This window comes from Pseudophryne corroboree, chromosome 10 (genome assembly GCF_028390025.1).
Source record: "Pseudophryne corroboree isolate aPseCor3 chromosome 10, aPseCor3.hap2, whole genome shotgun sequence".
NCBI lineage: Eukaryota > Metazoa > Chordata > Amphibia > Anura > Myobatrachidae > Pseudophryne > Pseudophryne corroboree.
In genome coordinates, this window is record NC_086453.1 from 332,760,828 (window position 1) to 332,781,620 (window position 20,793).

A 20,793-nucleotide genomic window follows, 5' to 3' on the forward strand; every position below is an offset into this window, starting at 1 on the left:
TCTCTCTCTTTCTCCCCCCCTCTCCCCCTTCCTTCCCCTCATCTTGAAACCTGCCTGCCGCTGCCGCACTGTGTAAAATGGGGACACCTGCCTATGGGGATACCTGCCTGCCGCACTGTGTAAAATGGGGGCACCTGCCTGCATACTGTGTAATATGGGGGCATCTGCCTGCGTACTGTGTAATATGGGGGCATCTGCCTGCGTACTGTGTAATATGGGGGCATCTGCCTGCGTACTGTGTAATATGGGGGCATCTGCCTGCATACTGTGTAATATGGGGGCATCTGCCTGCTTACTGTGTAAAATGTGGATATCTGTCTGCCGTGCTGTGTAAAATGGGGGCACCTGCCTGCCGCACTGTGTAATATGGGGATACCTGCCTGCCGCACTGTGTAATATGGGGGCACCTGCCTGCGTACTGTGTAAAATGGTTATATCTGCCTGCCGTGCTGTGTAAAATGGGGATATCTGCCTGCCGTGCTGTGTAAAATGGGGATATCTGCCTGCCGTGCTGTGCAAAATGGGGATACCTGCCTGCTGCACTTTGTAAAATGGGGACACCTGCCTGCGTACTGTGTAAAATGGGGATACCTGCCTACCGTACTGTGTAAAATGGGGATACCTGCCTTCCGTACTGTGTAAAATGGGGACACCTGCCTGCCGCGCTGTGTAAAATGGGGACACCTGCCTGCCGCACTGTGTAATATGGGGACACTTGCCTGGTGTAAAAAGGGGACTTTTTTATTTTTTTCCCCCTGTGGTGGGTGTGATGATATCAGATGAGGCCATGCCCACTTTAATGAGACCATGCCCATTTTAATCAGGCCACAAACCCTTGTCGGGAGCGCGCGCGCCTATGGCGCGCGCATGCTTTTTCTTTTTATGGCTATATGGGGGGGGGGGCACACTTTTTTCACTTTTTTTTTTAGAGCATGTGGGGGGGGGGGGAGCGCATTTTTAAATTTCGCACTGGGAGCCAAATTGTCTAGAAACGGCCCTGTCTGCAACCATCCCATGAAATTCAATGTCAGCCCCTGATCAAATGGTAAAAACATTGTCAATAAAGTGACCAAAGAATAAGCACTTATGCCTAATGTTTGGCACTATATTGTCAGATTCATATTTATGCATATACAAATTGGCATATGCTGGGGCCAAATTGGACCCCATCTCGGTACCACTACACTGGACATAAGTCCTTACCATATGAAAAATGGTTTTGTTTCAGTACCAAACCAGCAAGCTCGAGCAAAAACTCAGAAGAAGGACAAGTATGTTGACCTGCGACTAGTGCATTACGCATGGCTAATAGTCCCTCGGTATGTGGAATTACCGTATATAAGGACTGAATGTCCATGGTTGCCAACCAAGTGTCATCAGTTATTATACCAAGAAAACCAATCTTATCAAGAAAATCTGGAGTATCTCTGATGTAACTAAGAATCTAAATGACCAAAGGTTGTAGAAATGAATCAATAAAAATTGCTAGTGGCTGTTGCACTGAGCCCATTGCCGATATAATCGGCTGACCAGGAGGGTCAACCATCGATTTGTGTATCTTGGGTAACGCCCCAGAATACTTTCCTCCTGTCAATCTTCTTGCGATCACCGCTGCGACTACTTTCCTAATACGCGGCGTCGCTGCCCGGCGCCGGCCATCGCCGGGCAATGACACACCTGTGCAATGCGCCGCCGTGCATGCGCAGTTCCGAACCATTCATATTGTATGGGTGCAGTAGTTTATGAGGTGCAGTAGTGTATGAGGGAAGGTGTCTGGGTGCAGTAGTTTATGGGGGATGTCTTGGTGCTGTAGTGTATAAGGGGGGTGTCTGGGTGCAGTAGTGTATCGGGTGGTGGGGGGTCTGGATGCTGTAGTGTATGAGGGGAGGTGTCTGGGTGCAGTAGTTTATGGGGGTGTCTGGGCGCTGTAGTGTATGGGGAGGTGTCTGGGTGTTGTAGTGTATGAGGGGGGATTGTCTGGGTGCTGTAGTGTGTGAGGAGGAGTTGTCTTTGCTGAAGAGGTAATAGTATTGTATGGTGGTGGGTGTTGGTAGTGAATGAAGGGTCAGGGGGATTATTGGAGTGCTGCAGAGGAGTTGGTACTAGTAAATGATGAGAGGTGTGGCTGGGCAAGGTATTGGTGGTGAATGAAGGATGGGTGATTGGGTGCATCTGGTGTATTGATGGGGAATAAGGGGAGTTTCTGGGTGCTGCTGGGGTGTTGGTAATGTGTGTGTGTTTGTACAGGTGGAGGGCACCAACCACTATTGCACATAACAGGAGTCTCATTAATTACCAACAAGGAGGATGAATAGGAGGAGTCAAGCAGAAAGGATAGGGGCGTTTACACCATGGTGGCTGCTGCAGGACTTAGGAGTCAGGAGCAGCAGGATGACCTAGGGGCCCCAGCCCCACTGACCCTGAGGCAAAGGAAGGATGGAGGTCTGGTCTGGGATCTCCAGCGACCACACCACAGTGAAGAGGGTCCTGGCATTCTCCATGTGGGTAGCCCTGTGCTGGCACCGCTGCAGCAGGTCAGCACGCTTCCCAGTGCTGCAGTGGGTCTCTCTGGCGGGCATCCCACAGTAGTTGAAGGGGGTTTTATGACTGTGGCTCCCCTCAGCCACTTGTTTCCCAATTTGTTAGGTTTCCGGTCACACAGGAGCAGCAGTGGGTGATATTAGGCCCACAATCAGGGTCTCTGGGGCCTGCTGCGGGGTATCCCAGTATGAGCGTTAGGGCTCTCCCTGCTGTTCACTATGGGATGTTGCAGTTGGTTTCGGCGTAGAATTCCCTGTCATCCTCATTCACGCTGCCAGGTCTCCCCCCACTCATGGCTTCCCAAGGGGTTTATCCAGGGGGTGTTCTTCCAGCTAATTTGTCCAGGATTCACCCTTTCCCCGTTACCGGCAGGCTCGTGGAAGCATGGTCTGCCTGTGTCAGCGGCCCATGTTTTTCCCCATATTTTACAGGTTTGTCCCCTGGGGTTCAGCCCACATGGTCCTTTAGCGGACCTCAAACTTTGTTGCACCCGTATACTTTTGCAGGGCTTTATCAGTTTCCCCCGAGTCTGGTCCAGCAGACGTCATGTTGGCAGTCTCCTTTTGTTCCCGGACAGGTTATGCCAGATTCTCATCACATCCCTTGGGCCCCCAATTAGGTCTCCCAGACTCCCTGGCTGCCGGCATATAGCATGGCAGGTGTCCCAGCAGGCAGGGTGGCCCCTACCCCAACTGTGCCGCCTGCATCATCTCTGTTAACCCCCCACACCTTTGCCTCCTGGTCCCCCCACGGTTTCCAGTGGGGTGGTGACCTCCTTTCCACCTTTGCCTGCTGTTGGTAGTGTTGTTACACATGCTGTAACCCTGGTTGTTGTTCCCCTGAGTCTGCAGTTACGGAGTCATCAAGTCCCACAGAGTCGGTGTTCATGAGACAGAGGAGTCAGATGTCGAGGGGAGATCCGGTGTTGGTGTCTGCAGGAGGCATTGGGGCGGGATCATCTTCGGACAGGGAAGCTGACGAGGTTCTGGGCCTTCCAGGTACAGGTGAGCGTGCAGTTACTTCTCCTTGTTCCTCTAGCACTTTTTCTAGTTCTTCTATTAGTGTTTCCCCTGGTTTCCCCAGGTGCCCACGTAAGTTAGCTATGCTCATTGCATGCTGCGTAGCCAAAGAAACTAGGAAAGACAGTGTGACAGTAGCTGCGGTTATGTCTGATCTCCCGCTTTTTACTGAAATGGTTAATTGTGCCAAAACGGCAGTTACCAGAGGGGTCAGGAAAAGGATGAGGGAGGAGCTTAGGAATGGCAAATATGTGGACATGTTCACCCTTATGGATAACATGCAGCAGGGTTTTGATAAGGCTAAAAAGACAGACGTTATAGGGGAGAACGCCTTCCACAATTTCCATCAGTGGTTGCAAGTTTTTTTTTGTTTTCTCTGATTGTTATGCTAAATCTAGGCTGGCAGAATATCCTAATGTGGTAAAGTACTTGTTCTTGGTACATGAGATGTATTTGAAGTCCAAAGGGTATACGTGGAGGGAGTGCGCCTAAATTTTTTGTCAGAAAAAGGACGGCAATTCGATTTTGCCTATGGCTTTCAAGGACGTGGAGGTCTGGTTGGAGGCTACCCAGCAGGCCAAGCTCCCCAATGAAGTGCAGGGTAAGAAGCAGGTAACCGCTAGCGTTTCAGGTTCATGCCCAGGGGATAATGGTAAGTGTTTTGCTTATAATGAAAGCAAGTGCAATACAGACATCAACTGTCGTTTTCGTCACTCCTGCAAGGTGTGCGGGGCCGGTCACCCAGCCAAAGACTGCACTTCAGTTGTAAACGTAAAACGTTCCGATCCAGCAGATGCCAGTGGAGGTAACAAGTAAGGCCTATTCCCCGGTTAATGTTGGTGAACTTAGTAGGTGGCTTAGTTTGTGCCCCAAAAGGGCAGATGCTCGGTTTTTGTTGGACGGTTTTACTTTCGGTTTTTGCCTCATCATTTCAGATTCTGTGCATGTGTTCGCACGTCGAAATCTGAAATTGGCTTGAGATTTCCACAGGTGGCAAGGCAAAAGGTTGAGGCGGAGATATGTTTTGGGCATATGTGTGGTCCTTTCACCCCCCTCCCCTTCCGGGCATGTGTGTCTCCCCTGGGTGGTGCCCAGGAGGACCCCGGGTACGTTCCGCCTTATACAACATTTGTCTCACTAGCATGGGGTAATGGTTAATGATGCCATTCCGGAAGTGTTATGCAGGGTGCGTTATCGATCTTTTGATGAGGCCCTGCGTTTGGTTCGGAATTGTGGTCGTGGTGCCCTTCTGGCTAAGATGGGCATTGAGTCTACTTTTTGCCTTCTCCCCTTGCACCGGATTCTTTTCGGTTCCTGGGGTTCAAATTGTGCAAGGATTTCTACGTAGACGTCAAAAATAAAAGGATTAATTGACTGCTGGCTCAACGCATGATAAATATTATATTATTTGTACATTAGAATAAAACATGCCGATACACATTTTTAATCTTTATTCACATCTATTAATTTTCATTGCACGTCTGTATGTTTTGTCTATGTCAACAATTTTAACCTCTAAATTTCGCCTCTACTTGTAATCATAATAATTATATCGTACATCAATTTTCTGATAATAATAATAAAAGTTAAGTTTTAGGGAGATGTGATAATCAGATCACTTCTCCCTGTGTGCACCGATAATACAGCCCTTCCTTCTCTCTTTCTTTGCATTTACTAAAGCTGTAGTTGGTAGCACCCCCACTAGGAATGGTAAATACCAATAAATCATAGGGTTTTTCTGTGGAACTTTTGTTCCAAATTTCTATCTAATAAATTGTGTGTGTGCAGATACATTATTACTCCAGCTATCAATAAATAATGTCTGACCTTTTAAATCTAGCTATTGGTGTCTGTGTTTTTATTTGTATTGTTAAGCTAGCTTAAAGTTAAGGTATATGTGTTTTGGTTTTGGGTTCGGTTCCGCGGCCGTGTTTTGGGTTCGAACGCGTTTTGGCAAAACCTCACCGAATTTTTTTTGTCGGATTCGGGTGTGTTTTGGATTCGGGTGTTTTTTTCAAAAAACCCTAAAAAAACAGCTTAAATCATAGAATTTGGGGGTCATTTTGATCCCAAAGTATTACTAACCTCAATAACCATAATTTCCACTCATTTTCAGTCTATTCTGAACACCTCACACCTCACAATATTATTTTTAGTCCTAAAATTTGCACCGAGGTCGCTGGATGACTAAGCTCAGCGACCAAAGTGGCCGACACAAACACCTGGCCCATCTAGGAGTGGCACTGCAGTGTCACGCAGGATGGCCCTTCCAAAAAACACCCCCCAAACAGCACATGACGCAAAGAAAAAAAGAGGCGCAATGAGGTAGCTGTGTGACTAAGATAAGCGACCCAAGTGGCCGACACAAACACCTGGCCCATCTAGGAGTGGCACTGCAGTGTCACGCAGGATGGCCCTTCCAAAAACTACTCCCCAAACAGCACATGACGCAACGAAAAATGAAAGAAAAAAGAGGTGCAAAATGGAATTGTCCTTGGGCCCTCCCACCCACCCTTATGTTGTATAAACAGGACATGCACACTTTAACCAACCCATCATTTCAGTGACAGGGTCTGCCACACGACTGTGACTGAAATGACGGGTTGTTTGGACCCCCACCAAAAAAGAAGCAATTAATCTCTCCTTGCACAAACTGGCTCTACAGAGGCAAGATGTCCACCTCATCATCATCCTCCGATATATCACCGTGTACATCCCCCTCCTCACATATTATCAATTCGTCCCCACTGGAATCCACCATCTCAGCTCCCTGTGTACTTTGTGGAGGCAATTGCTGCTGGTGAATGTCTCCACGGAGGAATTGATTATAATTCATTTTAATGAACATCATCTTCTCCACATTTTCTGGATGTAACCTCGTACGCCGATTGCTGACAAGGTGAGCGGCGGCACTAAACACTCTTTCGGAGTACACACTTGTGGGAGGGCAACTTAGGTAGAATAAAGCCAGTTTGTGCAAGGGCCTCCAAATTGCCTCTTTTTCCTGCCAGTATAAGTACGGACTGTCTGACGTGCCTACTTGGATGCGGTCACTCATATAATCCTCCACCATTCTTTCAATGGGGAGAGAATCATATGCAGTGACAGTAGACGACATGTCCGTAATCGTTGTCAGGTCCTTCAGTCCGGACCAGATGTCAGCATCAGCAGTTGCTCCAGACTGCCCTGCATCACCGCCAGCGGGTGGGCTCGGAATTCTGAGCCTTTTCCTCGCACCCCCAGTTGCGGGAGAATGTGAAGGAGGAGATGTTGACAGGTCGCGTTCCGCTTGACTTGACAATTTTCTCACCAGCAGTTCTTTGAACCCCAGCAGACTTGTGTCTGCCGGAAAAAGAGATCCAAGGTAGGTTTTAAATCTAGGATCGAGCACGGTGGCCAAAATGTAGTGCTCTGATTTCAACAGATTGACCACCCGTGAATCCTTGTTAAGCGAATTAAGGGCTCCATCCACAAGTCCCACATGCCTAGCGGAATCGCTCTGTGTTAGCTCCTCCTTCAATGTCTCCAGCTTCTTCTGCAAAAGCCTGATGAGGGGAATGACCTGACTCAGGCTGGCAGTGTCTGAACTGACTTCACGTGTGGCTAGTTCAAAAGGTTGCAGAACCTTGCACAACGTTGAAATCATTCTCCACTGCGCTTGAGACAGGTGCATTCCACCTCCTATATCGTGCTCAGTTGTATAGGCTTGAATGGCCTTTTGCTGCTCCTCCAACCTCTGAAGCATATAGAGGGTTGAATTCCACCTCGTTACCACTTCTTGCTTCAGATGATGGCAGGTTCAGGCGTTTTTGGTGGTGCTCCAGTCTTCTGTACGTGGTGCCTGTACGCCGAAAGTGTCCCGCAATTCTTCTGGCCACCGACAGCATCTCTTGCACGCCCCTGTAGTTTTTTAAATAATTCTGCACCACCAAATTCAAGGTATGTGCAAAACATGGGACGTGCTGGAATTTGCCCAGATTTAATGCACACACAATATTGCTGGCGTTGTCCGATGCCACAAATCCACAGAAGAGTCCAATTGGGGTAAGCCATTCCGCGATAATCTTCCTCAGTTGCCGTAAGAGGTTTTCAGCTGTGTGCGTATTCTGGAAAGCGGTGATACAAAGCGTAGCCTGCCTAGGAAAGAGTTGGCGTTTGCGAGATGCTGCTACTGGTGCCGCCGCTGCTGTTCTTGCGGCGGGAGTCCATACATCTACCCAGTGGGCTGTCACAGTCATATAGTCCTGAGCCTGCCCTGCTCCACTTGTCCACATGTCCGTGGTTAAGTGGACATTGGGTACAACAGCATTTTTTAGGACACTGGTGAGTCTTTTTCTGAGGTCTGTGTACATTTTCGGTATCGCCTGCCTAGAGAAATGGAACCTAGATGGTATTTGGTACCGGGGACAAAGTACCTCCAACAAGTCTCTAGTTGGCTCTGCAGTAATGATGGATACCGGAACCACGTTTCTCACCGCCCAGGATGCCAAGGCCTCAGTTATCCGCTTTGCAGCAGGATGACTGCTGTGATATTTCATCTTCCTTGCAAAGGACTGTTGGACAGTCAATTGCTTGGTGGAAGTAGTAAAAGTGGTCTTACGACTTCCCCTCTGGGATGACCATCGACTCCCAGCAGCAACAACAGCAGCGCCAGCAGCAGTAGGCGTTACACGCAAGGATGCATCGGAGGAATCCCAGGCAGGAGAGGACTCGTCAGAATTGCCAGTGACATGGCCTACAGGAAATTTGGCATTCCTGGGGAAGGAGGAAATTGACACTGAGGGAGTTGGTGGGGTGGTTTGCGTGAGCTTGATTACAAGAGGAAGGGATTTACTGGTCAGTGGACTGCTTCCGCTGTCGCCCAAAGTTTTTGAACTTGTCACTGACTTATGATGAATGCGCTGCAGGTGACATATATGGGAGGATGTTCCGAGGTGGTTAACGTCCTTACCCCTACTTATTACAGCTTGACAAAGGCAACACACGGCTTGACAAATGTTGTCCGCATTTCTGTTGAAATACTTCCACACCGAAGAGCTGATTTTTTGGGTATTTTCACCAGGCATGTCAATGGCCATATTCCTCCCACGGACAACAGGTGTCTCCCCGGGTGCCTGACTTAAACAAACCACCTCACCATCAGAATCCTCCTGGTCAATTTCCTCCCCAGCGCCAGCAACACCCATATCCTCCTCATCCTGGTGTACTTCAACACTGACATCTTCAATCTGACTATCAGGAACTGGACTGCGGGTGCTCCTTCCAGCAGTTGCAGGGGGCGTGCAAATGGTGGAAGGCGCATGCTCTTCACGTCCAGTGTTGGGAAGGTCAGGCATCGCAAACGACACAATTGGACTCTCCTTGTGGATTTGTGATTTCGAAGAACGCACAGTTCTTTGCTGTGCTTTTGCCAGCTTGAGTCTTTTCATTTTTCTAGCGAGAGGCTGAGTGCTTCCATCCTCATGTGAAGCTGAACCACTAGCCATGAACATAGGCCAGGGCCTCAGCCGTTCCTTGCCACTCCGTGTGGTAAATAGCATATTGGCAAGTTTACGCTTCTCCTCCGACAATTTTATTTTAGATTTTTGAGTCCTTTTTTTACTGATATTTGGTGTTTTGGATTTTACATGCTCTGTTCTATGACATTGGGCATCGGCCTTGGCAGACGACGTTGATGGCATTTCATCGTCTCGGCCATGACTAGTGGCAGCAGCTTCAGCACGAGGTGGAAGTGGATCTTGATCTTTCCCTATTTTTGGAACCTCAACATTTTTGTTCTCCATATTTTAATAGGCACAACTAAAAGGCACCTCAGGTAAACAATGGAGATGGATGGATACTAGTATACTTATGGATGGACGAGCGACTGCCGACACAGAGGTAGCTACAGCTGTGGACTACCGTACTGCGTCTGCTGCTAATATAGACTGGATGATAATGATATAAAAAATATATATATATCACTACTGCAGCCGGACAGGTATATATTATATAATGACGGACCTGCTGGACACTGTCAGCACTGCAGACTCCTAAAGTAAGCTACTAGTATCAAGAAGATAGAAAAAAAAAACACCACAGGTAGGTGGTATACAATTATGGATGGACGAGCGACTGCCGACACAGAGGTAGCTACAGCCGTGGACTACCGTACTGCATCTGCTGCTAATATAGACTGGATGATAATGATATAAAAAAATATATATATATCACTACTGCAGCCGGACAGGTATATATTATATAATGACGGACCTGCTGGACTCTATCAGCACTGCAGACTCCTAAAGTAAGCTACTAGTATCAAGAAGATAGAAAAAAAAACACAACAGGTAGGTGGTATACAATTATGGATGGACGAGCGACTGCCGACACAGAGGTAGCTACAGCCGTGGACTACCGTACTGCGTCTGCTGCTAATATAGACTGGATGATAATGATATAAAAAATATATATATATAACTACTGCAGCCGGACAGGTATATATTATATAATGACGGACCTGCTGGACACTGTCAGCACTGCAGACTCCTAAAGTAAGCTACTAGTATCAAGAAGATAGAAAAAAAAAAACCACAACAGGCAGGTGGTATACAATTATGGATGGACGAGCGACTGCCGACACAGAGGTAGCTACAGCCGTGGACTACCGTACTGCGTCTGCTGCTAATATAAACTGGATGATAATGATATAAAAAATATATATATATCACTACTGCAGCCGGACAGGTATATATTATATAATGACAGACCTGCTGGACACTGTCAGCACTGCAGACTCCTAAAGTAGGCTACTAGTATCAAGTAGATAGAAAAAAAAAACACAACAGGTAGGTGGTATACAATTATGGATGGACGAGCGACTGCCGACACAGAGGTAGCTACAGCCGTGGACTACCGTACTGCGTCTGCTGCTAATATAGACTGGATGATAATGATATAAAAAATATATATATATCACTACTGCAGCCGGACAGGTATATATTATATAATGACGGACCTGCTGGACACTGTCAGCACTGCAGACTCCTAAAGTAAGCTACTAGTATCAAGAAGATAGAAAAAAAAAAACCACAGCAGGTAGGTGGTATACAATTATGGATGGACGAGCGACTGCCGACACAGAGGTAGCTACAGCCGTGGACTACCGTACTGCGTCTGCTGCTAATATAGACTGGATGATAATGATATAAAAAATATATATATATCACTACTGCAGGACAGGTATATATTATATAATGACGGACCTGCTGGACACTGTCAGCAGAATGCGTTTATAGAATAAAAAAACCACACGACGAGTGTTTAACTTTTTCAGGCAGACAATCACAATATACTGGTGGTCAGTGGTCACTGGTCAGTCACACTGGCAGTGGCACTCTGGCAGCAAAAGTGTGCACTGTTAAATATGTACTCCTGCTATAACTGCTCCCCAGTCTCCCCCACAATTAAGCTGTGTGAGCAGTGAGCACTCAGCACATTCAGATATACATAGATGATGCAGCACACTGAGGCTGAGCACAGATATGGTATACTGTGTCACTGTGTATCGTTTTTTTTCAGGCAGAGAACGGATTATTTTAAATAATAATAAAACTGCACTGGTGGTCACTGGTCAGTCACTAGTAAACTCTGCACTCTCTGAGTACTCCTAAGCTCCAGTAAATCAAGTGTCTCACTCTCACTCTCTATCTATATCTATTCTAAACGGAGAGGACGCCAGCCACGTCCTCTCCCTATCAATCTCAATGCACGTGTGAAAATGGCGGCGACGCGCGGCTCCTTATATAGAATCCGAGTCTCGCGATAGAATCCGAGCCTCGCGAGAATCCGACAGCGGGATGATGACATTCGGGCGCGCTCGGGTTAACCGAGCAAGGCGGGAAGATCCGAGTCTGCCTCGGACCCATGTAAAAAGGCTGAAGTTCTGGGGGGTTCGGATTCCGAGGAACCGAACCCGCTCATCACTACTTATAATATGGCAAGCCTATCTATAAAACAAGCAGATGCTAAATACTAGTATATGATGCATAGGGCTGGTGAAAGGCCACTCTGCACCCTAGGCAAAGCTTCAGCCTAGCTCCCCCTAACCTGCAACTCCCTCCCCCGCAACCTCCCATAGGAGAGATGCAGGTGGCCACTAGGTGGGCAGGGGTGAATTGCATCATTATTCTCTATATGTACAGAGAAAAGTAACAACACTCAAGAACTTTTTAAATAGATAAATAAAGTATATTGCAGACAAAATGACAAAATGTTGTGACTTTTTTTTAGAGATGAGTAGGTTTGGTTCCCTGAGAACAGAACCATTCCGGACTTCAGTACCCGAGCCCGGTTCTGAGCCCGGCACACCCCGGGTAGCTTCCAATTGGCTTGCCAGGGTTCCAAATGTATAGTGCAACATCCTGCTATACAAAGTACTTAGTGCTGCATCATAAAGTGCTGAACAAAGTGCAAAGTGAGAAAAGTGCAAATTTGGAAAAAAGTGCTAATAAATAATAAAAACTGCTGGAGGGTTCTGAAATAGGTAAAATTGCTCCCTTTGTGCTTTGCTATGTTCCGGTGTCTCTGCAGCGGATGCTACGATTCCAATATAACAAACTCCGCAAGCTGGCACTCCCCGGGTAGCTTCCAATTGACTTGCCAGGGTGCTCTCACCGGGCCAATGGACCCCCTTCTCAGTGGCGCACCCAGGGGGGGGGGTTCCGAGCACCCAGAAACCCCCCTCCAGTGTGACTGAAAACAGCTATTCTTGGCACTCTGTAACCAAGTATCTGTTGTCACTGTTAGTTGCAGTGTCACGCGCATCAACAATTGCTGCAGGTTTTTTCCACGTCTGTATGCACATAATGGTGGCTGCTGGTTTAACCCCTTAAATGATGGATCAGTGGCAATGATAGGCCAGTGCTTACGTAACACCTTTTCTGAGTGTGGTGATGCCACATCATATGTGGAAGTGAAAAACATACGATTAGCCACTTTGTTGGAGTAACGTCTGCTGTCCATGTGGGAGTGCCTGTACCATGCTTTTTTAAGGCATCTTCTGATGGTTTGTGCCGAATATCCCCATTTTTGGAACCTCTCAACCATCTAACTGATTTGTACTTCAGTCGCTTCACCAATAGTGTTATTACGTAACACACGCATAGACTGCAAAATCGGCAAGCTTTCTTTGAGATGTGCTGGGTGGTGACTGGAGGCATGAAGAAGCATGTTCCGATTAGTCTCTTTTCTAAAGAGGGTGGAGGCAAGTCTTCCACTTCGTCGAAAAATTGTCACATTTAAAAAATTTACCTCTTCACAGTCAATATGATACGTGAAATGGATAGAGCTGTTCAAATTATTGATGTCTGCAACCAGTGCCGTTTCTAGCAGCGGGCGAGCCATGCAACCGCACGGGGCGCCTGCCGCGGCACTTTGTGACTCCTTATCGCCTCTCCCGAGCGCTCCTGCTAAGGGGGCATAGTTCCGAGGAATGACGCGTTGCGTTGTGACGTCACGACGCAAACGCGTCATTCCGCGAAGCCCCGCCCCCTGAGCAGGAGCGCTCGGGAGAGGCGATAAGGAGATAAGCAAGAAGGAGGAGGCGGCGGCGCGAGGGACGTGAGGTGGCGGGACCGAAGAGCGGGAAGACGTAAGTATTCTCTCTCTCTCTCCCCCCCTCTCCCCCTTCCTTCCCCTCATCTTGAAACCTGCCTGCCGCTGCCGCCCTGTGTAAAATGGGGACACCTGCCTATGGGGATACCTGCCTGCCGCACTGTGTAAAATGGGGGCACCTGCCTGCATACTGTGTAATATGGGGGCACCTGCCTGCATACTGTGTAATATGGGGGCATCTGCCTGCGTACTGTGTAATATGGGGGCATCTGCCTGCGTACTGTGTAATATGGGGGCATCTGCCTGCGTACTGTGTAATATGGGGGCATCTGCCTGCGTACTGTGTAATATGGGGGCATCTGCCTGCGTACTGTGTAAAATGGGGATATCTGTCTGCCGTGCTGTGTAAAATGGGGGCACCTGCCTGCCGCACTGTGTAATATGGGGATACCTGCCTGCCGCACTGTGTAATATGGGGGCACCTGCCTGCGTACTGTGTAAAATGGTTATATCTGCCTGCCGTGCTGTGTAAAATGGGGATATCTGCCTGCCGTGCTGTGTAAAATGGGGATACCTGCCTGCTGCACTTTGTAAAATGGGGACACCTGCCTGCGTACTGTGTAAAATGGGGATACCTGCCTACCGTACTGTGTAAAATGGGGATACCTGCCTTCCGTACTGTGTAAAATGGGGACACCTGCCTGCCGCGCTGTGTAAAATGGGGACACCTGCCTGCCGCAATGTGTAATATGGGGACACTTGCCTGCTGTAATGTGTAAAAAGGGGACTTTTTTATTTTTATTTTTTTTTCCCTGTGGTGGGTGTGATGATATCAGATGAGGCCATGCCCACTTTAATGAGACCATGCCCATTTTAATCAGGCCACAAACCCTTGTCGGGAGCGCGCGCGCCGTAGGCGCGCGCATGCTTTTCTTTTTATGGCTATATGGGGGGGGCACACTTTTTTCACTCTTTTTTTTAGAGCATGTGGGGGGGGGAGGAAGCGCATTTTGAAATCTCGCACTGGGAGCCAAATTGTCTAGAAACGGCCCTGTCTGCAACCATCCCATGAAATTCAATGTCAGCCCCTGATCAAATGGTAAAAACATTGTCAATAAAGTGACCAAAGAATAAGCACTTATGCCTAATGTTTGGCACTATATTGTCAGATTCATATTTATGCATATACAAATTGGCATATGCTGGGGCCAAATTGGACCCCATCGCGGTACCACTACACTGGACATAAGTCCTTACTATATGAAAAATGGTTCTGTTTCAGTACCAAACCAGCAAGCTCGAGCAAAATCTCAGAAGAAGGACCAGTATGTTGACCTGCGACTAGTGCATTACGCATGGCTAATAGTCCCTCGGTATGTGGAATTACCGTATATAAGGACTGAATGTCCATGGTTGCCAACCAAGTGTCATCAGGTATTATACCAAGAAAACCAATCTTATCAAGAAAATCTGGAGTATCTCTGATGTAACTAAGAATCTAAATGACCAAAGGTTGTAGAAATTAATCAATAAAAATTGCTAGTGGCTGTTGCACTGAGCCCATTGCCGATATAATCGGCTGACCAGGAGGGTCAACCATCGATTTGTGTATCTTGGGTAACGTATAGATGATTGGGCACACCGGATACTCGATGGTCAGATAACTAGCTCGTTTTTGGTCTAACCATCCACACGTTAGAGTCAGATTGATAGTGCCATCCACTAGTTTCTTAATATGAAACATCAGATTGGCTTTACATTTCAAACAGACTTCCGAGTCTGCAAGTTGTCTAAGAATTTCAGCATTATACTTACACCAATCCTGCACCACCACGGCACCACCTTTATCAGCTTGCTGTATAACCATTTGGTCATTCCTGACCAAGTTTTTTAATGCTGTTATCTGTGCTGAGGAAAGGTTATCGTATCGTGGTGGTGCCTGATAGGTCCGCATCTCTTTGTCTGTCAACCTAAAGAAAGTATGAATACTGGGGTTTGTCGATTGTGGATCAAACATGCTAGGTTTGGTTAGACCTGAAACATTACTCACTTCGGTTAAATTATTTAAAAAAATTCAGAGTCTAAATTTTCTCCCAAATTTGTAGTGGTCCACCGCCCACTCAAATCTATTATATGAAACAGTGGGGAGAAATGAGAGGCCCAGCGGAGTCATTTCAGCACTATAAGGACTGTAACAAAATACGCAAAAAAGAAATAAGAGCGGCTAAAGTAGAAACTGAAAAAACAGTAGCAAAGGAAAGCAAAGCGAATCCCAAATAATTATTTAAATGTAAGAGATTAAAAGAGAGTATAGACCCTTTAAAAGACAAGTAGGGAGTCTTAAGCAAAAATTATAATGACATAGCGGACACACTAAATGAGTTTTTTTCAACAGTATTTACTAGAGAGGACCCAATTGAGGGACTAACACACAATCTCAATAATGAGAATATCCCACTGATAGGTACTTATTTAAGTGAGGAGGTAGTCTGTGACCGAGTTAAACATTTAAAGATTAACAAGTCACTGGGTCCCGTTGGAATTCACACAAGGGTTCTAATGGAGCTACACTCTGAACTTGCTAAACCACTATTTTTGATCTTTAAGGATTCAGTTATATCAGGTATGGATCCCAAAGACTGGCGTATAGCATAAGTAGTGCCTATATTCAAAAAGGGAAGTAAAGCTGAACCAGGTAATTATAGACCAGTTAGTCTTACATCTATAGTGGGGGAAGTATTGGAAGGTATTCTAAGGGATAGCATTCAGAAGTTCCTTGAAGCCAATAAGGTCATTAAAAGGAATCAACATGGATTTGTGAAGGACAGATCCTGACAAATCAACTTACTTGGCTTTTATGAAACAGTAAGTGCAAACCTCGATCAGGGTAGAGAGGTAGATGAAATCTTTTTTAGACTTTGCCAAAGATTTTGACACTGTACCCCACATGCGACTTATCTACAAACTACAAGAAATAGGGCTAGGAAGCACAATATGCACTTGGGTCAGAAATTGGTTAGATAGTAGGGAGCAGCGCATTGTGGTTAATGGATCTTTTTCAAATTGGACTGAAGTACTAAGTGGTGTGCCACAAGGCTCGGTATTAGGACCGCTATTGTTCAACATTTTCATTAACGGCCTAACAGAAGGTCTAGAGAGCATGGTGTCAATTTTTGCAGATGATACCAAATTGTGTAAGGCTATAAATAAGGAGGAGGATGCCGAGTCTCTTCAGAATGACTTAGTTAAATTAGAAGCATGGGCAGTCAAATGGAGAATGCGCTTCAATACAGACAAGTGTAAGGTAATGCACTGTGGTAACAAGAACAAAAATAACACATGCATACTGAATGGGGTAAAATTAGGGGATACTGTACTGGAAAAAGACTTAGGTGTTTTCATAGATAGCAAACTAAGCAGCAGTACCCAAAGTAAGATTGCAGCAAAAAAGGCTAATAAGATATTAGCATGCATAAAAAGGGGAATTGATGCAAGGGACAAGAATGTTATACTCCCGTTATATAAATCACTAGTGAGTCCCCACCTTGAATACTGTGTACAATTCTGGGCACCATACTACAAAAAGGATATCGTGGAGCTAGAAAAGATTCAGAGGCGGGTGACCAAACAAATTAATTGCATGGAAATGCTGGAATACGAGGAAAGGCTTGAAAGACTAGGCATGTTACACTAGAAAATAGGAGACTAAAAGCTTTTTCACGGTAAGGACAATACGTGTTTGGAATTCCCTGCCTGATGGAATAGTTATGGTGGACTCAGTCAACACCTTTAAGAATGGGTTAGATAAATTCCTAATGGATAAGGATATCCAGGGTTATGGTGCATAGTCACGCACTATAGTTACTATAGAAAGAGGGATAAAACGCAACAGCTGACATCAGCATCAGTCAAAACTTTAGACCAAAATAATCCTGCATAGGAGACCACAAATAGGTTGAAGTCGATGGAGAATTGTCTTTTTTCAACCATAGATAATATTTTAGTATGTTACTATGTTACAGACTACACTGTACTATGGATCATGTGATTTACATTATTGTGTGTCCGTGTGGGTACTATTATGTGGGGATGACCACAAGGAACTTTCATGATAGGAAGGCCAATCATCGCACATCCATTCATGCTGCACTGGCCACAAAAGTGTCTGACAAACCGGTGGCTCAACATTTCGCATTGAGTGGACACTCAATTTCTAGTATGAAGTGTATGCTGATTGATCACATACCGAAATTGGCATGGGGTTGTGACCGTGAGAGGCTTTTAAGGCACCGTGAAGTAAAATGGATATACAAGCTTCACACCTTGGCCCCACATGGGTTAAATGAGGCAAATCCATTTAACACTTTTCTAGGATAGGGCTGTATTGGTCTAATAATATTCTAATAGATAATCAATTGCTTAATTGATTTTAGGATACACTCATTGTATTTTGTTGTAATTGTGTGTTTTGTTTGTAAGTTTTATTGTTATAATGTCTTTAATGTTGGTGTTCCCATGGACCCCTGTCTAGTAGAGACCATGCCATTATGACCTGACCCTAAGGAAATTTGAGGCTACTTTATTATGGCTATTGTTAGCATGTTTTAATTAACTTTTTACCAAATACCAGGTTAGATATATAACTATTTAATACTGCAAAATTGAATGCTAGGTGCGTTCTATGTATCTACTGTATTTGACATGGCTGGTAGGCAGGTTATCTGCAGTGTGGACTAGTGTTCCACGTTTTGTTTAGTTCCTGTTCGGTTTCCTAGCTACGGCTGACCACCGCCGCTTTGTTTTTTATAGCCGCCTGACGTACTTCCGGTCACGTGGGTGCATTCCATCGGCAGGGGATCGTATGTCACTTCCGTTTTCGCGGCAAACGCCGCGGTCAGGTTTTAACATGTTTTTTGATGCCGTCTAAGTGAATGACAGTTGCTGGCTTTAAAGCAGAGTTTCTCCCATGAGTTAGGGCTCCTGAAGGCAATTAGTGTCCAGGTGATAGGCCTGCTAGGAACAGTGGGATCCGGAGGGCTGGGCCACTAGTGTCAGGATGCCGGGACCTGAAGGGTTCCTTTTTAAGTAAGAGGGAGTGAGACAGGGCCTAACCTCCCTGGTAGTTTATACTAAAGACAGCGATCTTTGTTTTATGTATATCTTTGTTTTTGAGCTACCTGATTAAAAGGTATTTGTTGTTTTTGCACAAGCCTGGAGTCGGTCGCTGGTGGAATTTTTGTAGCAGAGCACATTCTAGCAAGACTCCTGTTACTATATATATATATATATATATATATATATATATATAGATATATATAGAGATACATATAGAGATATATATAGATATAGTAGTAATAAAGTGGGAGCACTCACCAGTCTTCGTTTGCAGGCTTTTAATTAGAGCATCATATCAGAAAGAAATACATCAACATTTCAGTACTAATTTGGACCTTACGCGAGCTGCATCTTAGTACTCCGCCCATGTATTGCTGTAGGTGCATATCCTTAGACGCACATGCACATCCTACTCACAGGTACACTTGCACACCTGGCTTGCCATGATAATGCTCTGCATCCAATGCGCAATGCTTGATACATCCCCCAAATGGGTAGCAGTTGATTTACCGACGGACACAATACTGATGGCCATAATCCTGACACCCATTGACCAACAGTCAAAATGCCGACACAATCAAAATACGGACATTCATTATGCCGACATGTTCAAAATGCCTACATAGCCAGAATACCGACATTTGAAATGCTGACATATCCAAATGCCGACATGCATTTTTAAGGAATTTTTTCCCCAAAACAGACTTGTTCATACTTTACCATCCCAGTGGAACTGGAGGGGGAATATAATAGTGTGCCAAGTGCAGTGTGCCATGCGAGGGGATGCGGTACACTTAGACAGTGTATATGTTGACCTATGTCGACAATGATACAAACAAACCCAGAAAAACGAATGTCGGTATTTTGACATGTCAGCATTTCAAATGTTGGTAGTCTGACTATGTTGGCATTTTAAACATGTCGGCACAATGAATGTCGGTATTTTGACTGTAGGTCAATCAATGGCTGTCGAGGTTATGACCGTCGATATTGTGTCTGTTTGTAAATCATACTGAACCCCCTCAAACAGTAGAGAATTTATTAATATTAGCTAAGCATGTTGAACTACATATACCAGCAGAACCTGGCATGTACTGTGCAATAGGGGGTATTTTGTGTGTGAAGCATTTGGACAAAGTTTAATGTGTACTAACACTGAGGTTACTCCTGATAGATGTTTGGGCAGATACATTACCTGTTTCCTTTTAGGTCTTTTAAAAAATGCACATATGTGTGACCAATCAAACTCTCCTGTACACTTGTTAATCCATTGGTTCAGTTCCATGATGCATTTCTCATCGCACTTCAGCACACAGATCTGCTTAAAACATTGACTGGCTGAACAGAGATAATGAATAAAGGCTCCATTACTGATGTCAATCAAATAGTTTCCCTTAATGTGACCTGCAGGAAAAGATTGCAGTGATTACAAAGATCATATGCAATGTCATGTTACAGGTAAGCACCTGTCGTCATCACTCCTGTTAAAGCTTTAGAGTACTGAATGGGAACTCTAAACACTTACAGTATTTGAACAGCATTTTCAGATGTTTCTGTGTTTAAGGTATTTTCTATAGAGTTCCATTAATATATGATGTTAACATACAGTAAATTTAAGGGGATCCGGATTGAAAGTCGACAGTAACTAGGTCGACAATGTCTAGGTCGACCACTATTGGTCAACAGTAACCAGGTCGACAGGGTGTCCAGGTCGACAGGGTCTTTAGGTCGACATGCTCTAGGTCGACAGGTCAAAAGGTCGACATGCATTTTTCACAATGTTTTTCTTTTTTTGAACCTTTTCATATTTAACGATCCACGTGGACTACGATTGGAACGGTAATCTGTGCCGAGCGAAGTGAAGGCACCATGCCCGAAGCATGGCGAGCGAAGCGAGCCATGCGAGGGGACGTGGTGCACTAATTGAGGTTCCCGGTCACTCTACGAAGAAAATGACACCAAAATAACATTAAAAACTCATGTTGACCTTTTGACCTGTCAACCTAGAACATGTCGACCTAAAGACCCTGTCGACCTAGACACCCTGTCGACCTAGTTACTGTCGACCAATAGTGGTAGACCTAGGCATTGTCGACCTAGTTACTGTCGACTTTCAATACCACACCCAATTTAAGTGAATCTTAAAAATTCACTAAGTACACCATCCAAATATTTTTTTATTTTTTTAAACATTTCTTTGCTTTATTGCAGCATAAACAATTTCCAGAAGTTCTATCCACATAGAAACAGTCAATGACAATAGTAAAAAATGAAGGTAAATGATCAAGTACAGGTTGGTACAGGGGAGAGTACACAATACATAACAGATCACAAAGCATAAAGAAATAGAAAAAGATTAAAAGAAATTACCCCCGTGGTTTTGCCTAAACCTAACCCCCCGTTCCCCCCAACAAAACCCTAACCCACATGTTAGACTTACTGTCGGGATGCCAGCTGGAAGGATTCATTCCAGTGCCAGTCTCCTGAGCCTGTCGAGATGCTGGTGTCAGCATTCTGACGCCAG